This window comes from Carassius auratus, chromosome 12 (assembly GCF_003368295.1).
Source record: "Carassius auratus strain Wakin chromosome 12, ASM336829v1, whole genome shotgun sequence".
In the NCBI taxonomy this organism is placed as follows: Eukaryota; Metazoa; Chordata; class Actinopteri; order Cypriniformes; family Cyprinidae; genus Carassius; species Carassius auratus.
In genome coordinates, this window is record NC_039254.1 from 6,835,867 (window position 1) to 6,845,963 (window position 10,097).

At 37.2% G+C, this 10,097-nt stretch overlaps 1 pseudogene; it reads right to left on the reverse strand.

Annotated features, from left to right (window-relative positions):
- Positions 1-74: 74 nt before the first annotated feature.
- The window catches only part of LOC113112168 (coiled-coil domain-containing protein 57-like), a 10,402-nt pseudogene continuing 379 nt past the window's right edge, over positions 75-10,097 (reverse strand).

Below are 10,097 nucleotides of genomic sequence, written 5' to 3' on the forward strand. Positions count from 1 at the left end.
AGTTTTTTATTTTATTTTATTTCTTTAAGCATTATACCAACATTTTTATTTATTTTAAGAATTTCAACCATTTTACAACGTTTAAACATATTTCCCTATACATGTGCATTGTAGAAAGGTATTCAAGTGATTTTACATATAAATAGCATTTTAATAGAATTTTGAATAACCTGAGATAACCAATGTGGTTTTTGTTGCATAACACAGAAGAGTCACATTAATGCACCATTTGGCTTTATTATGTCCATTATGCACACTGTAAATTTGGTGTGAAAAATACTGAGTTTCCATTCTTTATATTGATGTTCGTCTAACTGCTGGTTAGATGCAGAAGTGGCAGCACACAGATTGTGTTTTACCGGGTGTCTGTTGGCGGCGCTGTGGAGCTCCGGAGACACGTGAGAGACAGCACATTACATTTTGACGGTTAACAGGGGAAAAAAAAGCCTCACCAATCAGTGAGCGGAGGTGTGTAGAACCATTCAGTCAGAATTAATGCAAGGCTGTTGCTAGGAGATAGGGTGATGTCAGGACAATGCAGTGGGAGGAGTGGAATCCTGATGTTAATCATAACTGGAATTCATTAATAAATTGAAACTACATTATCTGTACACAAGATCACATTTTGCTGGATCTGGATTGTTTTTTCTTATCATCATTAGGTGCTTCTTCTTTTTATTAAAAGACTCACATGCCTATTGGTCATATTATGCAATCATTTATTAAAACATTTACAAAGGTACAAATATAAAAAAATGTCATGATGCAAAAATGAAAAAATAATAATGCGGCACTTAAATGAGACGGTTCTTTAAATGGATTGACCCAAATTTATATATATTTTTTTCAGTCTTTGATGTTGTAATTCCGAATCTTGCTCTTATTTCCAGCAGGACGTGTCTGTTTAGCAGATGCTAATGTTGTCGGATTTTGTTTCTTCTTTTCCTGGAGTGATGCTTTTGTGCCCCCGACACTGACCGGAGCAGCAGGAGGCTGATTCATATCTGGGAGTCCTCCGTTTGCTTTTGCCATTCTACCTGAGAGCACAGTATGATAAGGGGTTAAATCTTTAATTTTACAACTGTAAAAATGAGCTGGTTTGATCCATGAAGCCAGTCATTACTTCAATCTTGAGAAAAGCACTCGAAAGAAGAGTGTTTCAGTAAAAAGACAGTATGTAAATGGGAAAATTACATGACTTTGTACAGACTAGATAAACATATTTTTTATATAATAAACAATGCCTTAATTCAGAAACTTAAGATTTCCTAAATGTCTTTTTGATATTTTTGGTAATGCCTAAAGTCAATGAACCTTTTTGATACTTTTGCACTGATTGGTAGTGCTTAAAGTAAAAAAAAAAAAAACAAAAAAAACAAAAACAAAACACTAAGATTATTTAGACCTTTTTAAGAAAAGTATTGCTTGAAAAAAAAAAATAACATTAATACATTTAATGATTAAACCACTTGATTAAACTATCAAGATTGTTATAGTAGGAAATAGTAAATACCTTTTTTCAAGAACAAGTCGAATACAAGATTACATTTTTATGAACCTGTGTTTCACATGTGTTTCAAATTTAAATTCATTTTTTTAAAGGCTTCTCTTTCTAATCCTCTCAGATATCCTTATTTGCCATTGACCCAAATAGAGGTCAACAACACTTGTGATATCAGATATTAGCATCTTAAATCTTTCTGACAGTGGTTCAAAAATCAAAACTCTTTACTTCTGCATTTGACTGTTGCTGAAATGTTCTCTAAGTAAATATAATTTGATATTTGGACGAAATGATGTACTATGAAGCAACGCTGACACTGAACCTTCGGTTGCAAGATCATAGAGTTGCCACTGCAAGTACCTATTTCAGTGCCAAGGTTTTCATATGATGCAAATGTCTGTCCAGGTTACAGAGAAGTGAAAATCATGGTATATTTTTAGTCAACTGGACTTTGTTTTCGATTTATTGATGAAATTTGCCACCCCTCTAAATGGCTTCATCAGTTGTCTGATAAAACTGATGTACCACCATGTAGTGACTGCTGATAAAAACCACAATAGAGCCTATTATCCCTGAATAGACCATTCTCATTCAAAATCAGCCTATCAGGATGGATCTATGCCAGTATAAGACAAAGTCTGACTGGTTACAAAAATCAAATGGCTTTATTTTCTAATCAGCATTATGACCATAGATTGGGCAACTTTAATTTGGCGTTAAGTCCAATCATGCTGCTCTGTCGTGAGTCCCTCAGTTCTCAAAGCTACTCTGATCTAATCTGATCCCTTGACAATTACACATGCAGAAGAACGTGTACACTAACTCATTCAGCATGACTAAACAGTCACTAAATTATCTTCAGTTTAGTAATGAGAGGACGACTACAGCAGAAGTTGCTCCTTCATGTTTTTATCTTACTAACTTGTATTTTTTATTGCAGTCAAATGTCTCATTATGGGAACATAGCAGGCCCAATACAACACTTCGGTTTAAATATAAATGGTCTGAAGATTGAAGTGGCTCATTTATGATTTTTCTGCTCACCTTTGTCCTCACTGTCACTTGTAGAAAACACAGAGGAACTCAAACCTTGATCCAACATCTTCCACACATTCTGTAGGGAATCATCAGTGGTTATGGATGACAACAGGAAGTGTGATGACCCGGGCAGTCTTACCGGAGCTTCAGATTGGTTCTGCGGAGGAGTGTTTTCTTTACTGCCCACAGACTTGAGGAAGGAACAGAGAAAAGGAACTCAAACACTGAAAACAACTACAACAGACTCACACTGTTTATAACCAATAAAATTACATAGACAACTTTTCAAAAATTTGGGGCCAGCTAGATTATGCTCACCAAGGCCACATATATTAAACTAAAATACGTACAGTGAAAAATGTAATATTGTGCAGCCTTCAGTGTCATGGTTCTCCAGAAATCATTCAAATATGCTGATTTGGTGCTCAAAAAGCCTTACTTACTATTATCAATGTTGAAAACAGTTGTGCGGTTTAATATTTTGGGGAAAACTTTGAAACAGACATTTATGCAACATTATAAATCTCGCTTTTGACCAAATTAACACATCCCTGTCAAATATAACTATAACAGTAGTGTATGTGTATGATATGTTATAATATAAAAAAATATATTTATGGGCTGGTGAAGATGTCATAGTACCTGGACTCTGATTGGAGGCTCCCATGGATTGACGGGTCTGCGTTTGTCTGAACTCTCGCTCTCTGAGAATTGGGGACGGACTATAATTGCCATTTTCTTATTCTGATCTCTTTGTGCATATTGTAGCTCCTAGAATTAGAATAAAAATGAATGTATTGCAATGTCATGTTTGTGTGATTATTATCAACCATGCATTTTCATACATCTGACAAAAGGAGTGATCGCTGGCTTTTGCCACACTCCACTGACCTTGACAAAGAATAACATTGCATAAAAGCGGTCTAAATTTTCACATCAGTACATATACAGAGGCCAAACTGATTAATATGATGAAATGTATTCTCTGTATCAATACCGAGAGCACGCTTTGATTGAACAACGTCTCTCTCATGTAGGAGTCACCTGAGTGGTTAGCTGGTACTGTAACTGTTCCAGGGTAGATAAGCGGCTCTTTGGTTGCACCCCATGCTCGGACGGAGAGGGTTCTTTTTCCACCAGACTTTGCTCTGGATCATTTGGTTTGAGTGTGAACTTTGAGTGCCGTGGAACTAAGAAAAAAAATATATATCAGAAATTTCTAGCATATTTCACTAATGATTACAAAGAAACAACAAGAAACACATTGAATTATACATTAAGCAGGAAAACTGAAATAGTATTTTCTTGTAAAACATGCTTGAATAATTTAGTTTTATTTACAACGTAGCTTTAGAGGGCAATTTCACATAAATGTGATTGTTTGCATCCCTGATGTCCATTTAAGACAATTCCCAATAACTTAAATGTCAATTTTGTCTGTAAATGCCCAGGAAATATCAAACTGAGGATTTAGCAAGTAAAACTACTTTGATGCGCTGATATTCAGCAATGATTTGCCAGAAAATTACTTCTCAATGAGTAGTATAACTGATACGAATCAAGACAGAACATACAAAGCATGGAGAATTTCCGGGACAAATAAGCATTAAAATCTCTATTGAGAATCAATCCTTAGTAAAAACATGGATTTGTCCATTGTGATGGGCATTAGCATAACAATGAGTGGTGAATTATGCTTGTTATCCCCATGTGCCCACCACAAAATAACAGAAGAGAGTTCTTTATATCCCTCTTGAGCCAGAGATAATTCCTTATATAATGCAAAACATTTGGAAATCTAGATGAATATACTTCTGAAACCAATGATTACGCTTCAAAAGCGACACCAACCCTCCAGTCCTGCTTCTATCAGCTGCGCCCGGAGCCTGTTGCCCATTTCAATGAGTTGCCGTTTGTCCTGACTGAGGCTGGAGATCAAGCGTGCAGCCTGTTTGAGCTTTGACTGAAGAGTAGGAGCATCACCCACGGCGCCCCCTCTGGCTGAACTCTGGCAGCAGCAGCAGTTGCTGTCTCATGGACAAGTTCTCCTCCTGAAGCTGCTTTACCATCTCACTCTTGAATACCAGAAATACATTCTTGTTTAGGCAACCATAAAACATACTTCTGATATAAGACAATTCATGTCAGTAATGCATCATATAACCACAAGAATGACACATAATACACATTATCAACTTTGCTCATAAACATAATTTAGGAGATATACTGTTTGGCCAGCAGTCCTAACTGCTGATACAGCTTCTGCTTAAATTTGTTCATTATTCTGCCATGACTTTGCACCACAAAAAACAAAATTCTATTAGCTCTCAAACAGTTGGGGATGAATTTAGACATTTCTACAAGTGGGTAAAATTAATAATGATTCTTATTAACTGTACTACAAAATATTTTTATGGTGTGCATTATATTATATTATATTACATGTAGTGCTGTACCTGGTTAAGGACAATGGGCTCTCTCCTGCTTGCAAGGTCAACCTTTAGTGCTGACACCTGACCACAAATACATAGCAGTTTAATAAAGATAAATTTAATTCAGAAAAAAGACAGAAAGATCACGTCTTTTTTGTACTAATTAAAAATAATTATTTAAAGTTAAATAAAAAAAATTAAAACTTGCCTGGTTGCCAAGTGCAACAGTCCTCTAGGTTGTGGAGCAAACTGCCTTTTTGGTACTCTTCTGCCTCCCGTCTCACTTCATTTAACTCCAGCTCAGTAGCTGCCACTCTTTGCTTAAGTCTCGCTTCTTCGGTCTGCTGCTGCCCTCTTGTGATTGGCCAGCTCCAGACGTAAGCTCTCATTCTCCATGTGTTTTGAAGTGACACTGGAGAAATATAATCATATATACAGTATATATTCAATATAGCCAACTTTCTCTGTAACAAATAATGAAACGTCAGAGAAGAACAAACTTTTTAAGAAAAAAAGCAACTAGGGGAGGAACACCATGTATACTGTCTCTGTGATAACTGGTATATGTGTGTTAAATGTATCCCATCTAAACAAAAATTGCATCATATTAATGGCCTTCTAATTATAAGATGTCTGGGCAATGGACTGAAATCATTACCTGCTGGGTAAGCTGTTCCACAGCAAGACTCCAAATGAGCCAGCCTCACTTCCTGTCTCTTTAGAGCAGCGGCATTGGCTACTTTCTCCACTCTCAGCCCACCTGCAAACACTCTCCTTTAGAACACTACGCTCTTAACAAAATCTCACTTCATCTCTTCTCCAGTGATGCACAGAAAACAAGTTTTTAAACCAATCCACAATATACACAAAAAGTTTGTGCTGATATTTTTTAATTACCTATGGTCTCATTAAGTGATCTAATGTGGTTTTGAAGGTAAGCATTGTCAGGGGAAACAGGGAATGCAAGGGCAGGAATGCTGGCAGTATTGACAATCTTGGAAGACTCCTCTAACCGCTCCTCCAGATCACGACATTTGGCCTTTAGCTCCTGGATCTCTTTCTCCAGAGCCTGACTGTAGTCTGTAGTCCCTGAAATAGACAAATTACTGTCATACAACTGGGTGGAGATTAAATGTTCCGACACCAAATGCAAGTGATATACTTCAATGCACTACTTTACAGTATCCTTCACAGGATACTACTTTGTAAGTGCATTACAGTACTGTGATTAAGAAGTGAACAAGAAGACAGACCTAAATATTCTGTTGTATTTAAACAAAATATTCTTTTAAATTCCTAATTCTATGATATTGCCCAACAAGTAGGGGAATAAATTTAGACATTTCTGAAAGTGGTTCACTTCAAACTTCAAATCGAATTGTTTTCATTATTGGTCTGGAGACCCCTATTACCTGCAGTGCTGGGTCCTGGATTTGTGGTCTGACTCTGAGCTATAGGCATCTGCTGGATCAGTTCTCTATATCTTTCCTCATTTCAGCCACCACTGCTCTGAGAGTGCTGTTCTGCTGCTGGAGTCTCCTGATTTCTTCTGATGGAAACTGCGCTGTCTACCGCAGATGCCTGAAGATGCAGTTCACATTGTTTTATGTTATGTAAGATGTTAATGAAACAATAAAATGTTGGTATAAGCCAATTAGCAACATAGGTGGAGGTGGAGACTGTGGCATTGCGACACACTTTTAAAAATCAGAATTTTCAATCAGTCAACAAGCTATTACAGGACTGAACACACACACAAACATAAGATGAAATAAATGCTGTGTGATGTTGACACGGGCTGCTGTTTTATATAAATAGTAATTTAAGCTACATTTTCTAAGCAACTACACAGACAATCCTCAGAGGCAGTTAGAGTCAAGATGATTTGCTTCATATGCTGTGTGACTTCTACTCTTCAGACACTTTGGCATTAAACCCAGAGAACTGCTGGATGAGACACCCACCAGATCTTTAGCTGTCATCACACACATGTGTGTTTTTTTAAATTATCCAAGTACTTTCCAAATGGTAATGGTTCCTTCACAGTATTATATATCAGTCTGAATGTGTAACAGAGAAGCTGTGTGTGGTCTAACCTGAATTCCAGTTAGTGCTGGTTTGGTTCCACGTAGCGCCTGATCTCGCTCTACAGTGACACTTTTCAGCAGTGTCACCGTCTCCTGTAATTCTCTTTCCTTCTCTCTCAGCTCAGCAGTTATCTTAGAGCAGATACCAAAATGTAAAACATAACTTCCTTACAGAGACCAGCCTTATGAAAAGAATCAGGTCCAGAAACACTACCTGTTTACAAAATATAGGTCACAAATATAGGACATAGAATATATCTGAACAAACTTCAGAATATGTTAAAATTGTCTTTCTTCTTGAAATTATTTAATTTGAATATTTATTCTGAATACTATTGTATTTTATGTGTCTGACTGTGCATCAGCTCACCTGGTCTCTGGCCTGTGTAAGGCTTTGGATGAGCTCCTCACTTCTCAGGTAGTGCTCGGAACGCACCTCCTCACAACGCCTCTCCCAGTCCAACTCCAGCTGAACTCTCTTCTGCTCCAGTGCCTGCTCTCTCTGCAGACCACTAGACACCTGCTGCTTATACCTGACAGATATACAATGCATCTAAAGGACTGCTTTTAAAAAAAAAAAGTAAATGTAAAGCAAATGTGGCTATAGCTCAACCTAAACTGGCAAATTCACATACTTAGGGATGCGCAATATATTAGTTACTGGGCAATATTATGTTGTGGTCAAATTATGTTGGAAAGATCATATTTAGGAGATGAATGCACACAAAAGGCATTGCATAAAGAACACTGAATGTTCAGAGTTTCTTAGACCAGAATTTCCCAGTTGGGGCATGTCAGTGAGTAAACATGTTGGATGCAATGGAATGCAGGATGTTCAATGGATGTTTAAAATTCTTCCTGATTTCTTCCTTTTTTTTTGTGCATTACCATCTTGTTCCACTGAAATGACTTGAACCACACTTAATGTTATAATACTGACTTCCCTGCGCATTTAATACAGACTTTTCATGATGACTTGAATGTACCTTTTTAAATAAAAATATGTTATTTATTTATTTACTGGTATCAGCTTATATTGGATATTTAATTGTGCATGCTCATTTAAACTACATTTACATTTACATTGACTTTTGCATCATCAAAACCTTACATAGAGTTAATATTTAAAAAACAAACACTAATAACTTAACACTGTTAAATGTAAGCTTACATTTATATGAATTTTATAGCAATACAATTGTATTTTATTTTTTAATTTTTTCAGTATTTTAATAATTAATATATTGGTGCATCCCTGCTCTTACTTTTATTTCTCACAGTACATCACAGCTAATCAGTTTAAATGTTGTGTTAAAGGTATGCAATTATTATTCTCTTGTGACCTCTTACCTTTCTATATCCTCTTTACACCTTTCCAGCTCTGCTCTCACCTTGGCTTCTCTTTCCCTACAGAAAGCAGCTCTGTATCCTTGGCAACATTTTCTTTGGAGACCTGTGTGATGTAAGTATCCCAGCCAGATCGGGTTGTTTCCAGCTGCGTTCGGAGCCTTCGGTATCAAATATAAGGGGTTCAAATTTAATGGGGATCTGGTTACAGCTGTGGTACCAAACACAAGTTAAGGCTCTCGATCGAGTAGATAAGTCTTATGGTAGTCTTACCATGTTGTCGGTCTTAATCTGTGCATATGAAATGTATAGTTTATGAATGTTACATTATGAGCACAGAAAAATTAGGAGCACTTGTTACCTTGAGGTCTTGAATCTTAAACATGTTATATAATCCTAGTGCTCAGAAAGCCATTCGCAGGGACACCCACACATTTCCTCTCAATGTATTTACACTTATTTAGTCATCAGCAGGAGCTGCATAATGCATCTCCCATCCATTTACACAAACAGATCATTTAACATTTCATGAAAATGTACATCTTTATGCAATAAAGCTTAAGTATTTTTTGGCTAAGTATAAATAAACCAGAGAACATTTCTGTGGATAGCAATTTTGCGTACTCATGTATCTGCTGTTCTCTGTGATGAAGGTCATCCGTATGGCTCTTTTGTCTCCTCTCCTGCTCCAGGATCATCCTGTCCAGTTGAGCCTGCATTTCTGAGATTTTCCCCCTCTCCTCGTGGAGCTTCCTGGCATGAGCCTCTCTCATGAGACCCAACGCATCCTCTTTCTCCGAGACCTTCGTTCCAGTTCTGTGTGTCTGAATACATCAAATTTCAAAACATCACAGAAAGACATGCTGACCTACCCAGAGTAATCTGAGCACAGAAAGGTTCATGACCTCAATGACCTCCACTTACTTCCTGTTGTAGGCTTCTTGCTCTTTTTTGTTAATGCTCTCCATTTGTTTTAGTTTGTCTTCAAGCTCTTTTATCCTGTAAAAAGTAATAATGATCTTCATGATCTTTAAAATGAAAAAACAACAGCTTTTTAGTTAACACACACATAGCAGCTGACCTAGAGTCTTTCATTGCAGTGGTGTTCTTTATTTCCCAGTCTCTACGCCGGATCTCTTTTTGAGCATGCTGGTGAAGTTCTTCAGAGGTCTGCAGGGCCTCGGTGGCCTGACTGTGAGCTTTGGCATGGACCTCCAGCTCTTTGCTCAATAGCTTTTCCTGAACAATAAAGATTAATAATAAACTAAAATTTTAAATGCAGATGATCATTCATACTATGGCAATAGAGTATGTGAACACCTGTGTGCTTCCTACCAGCTTCTACTCATCTGGGAAGGCTTTCCAAATTAAGCTGGAACCTGACTGTGGGAATGTGGCCCCATTCAGAAACAAGTATGAGTTCAGGCACTGGCATTTAGATAATGGGGCCTAGCTAGCTCACGGTCAGTATTCCAATCCATCATTCATGTGGGTTTCAGTTCATCAACATACAGTACTTTAGGTCATGTGGTAAAGCGGTGGTTCTCAACCAAAATATAAATAAAAATAAAATTTGATTCAAGGTTGACAACCACTGGACTAAACGGCCCTGACGTCTAACATAAAGATTATAATAGGTTTGATGTGGTATGGTTCTTACTTTGAGCTCATGTGAGAGAACCACACTGT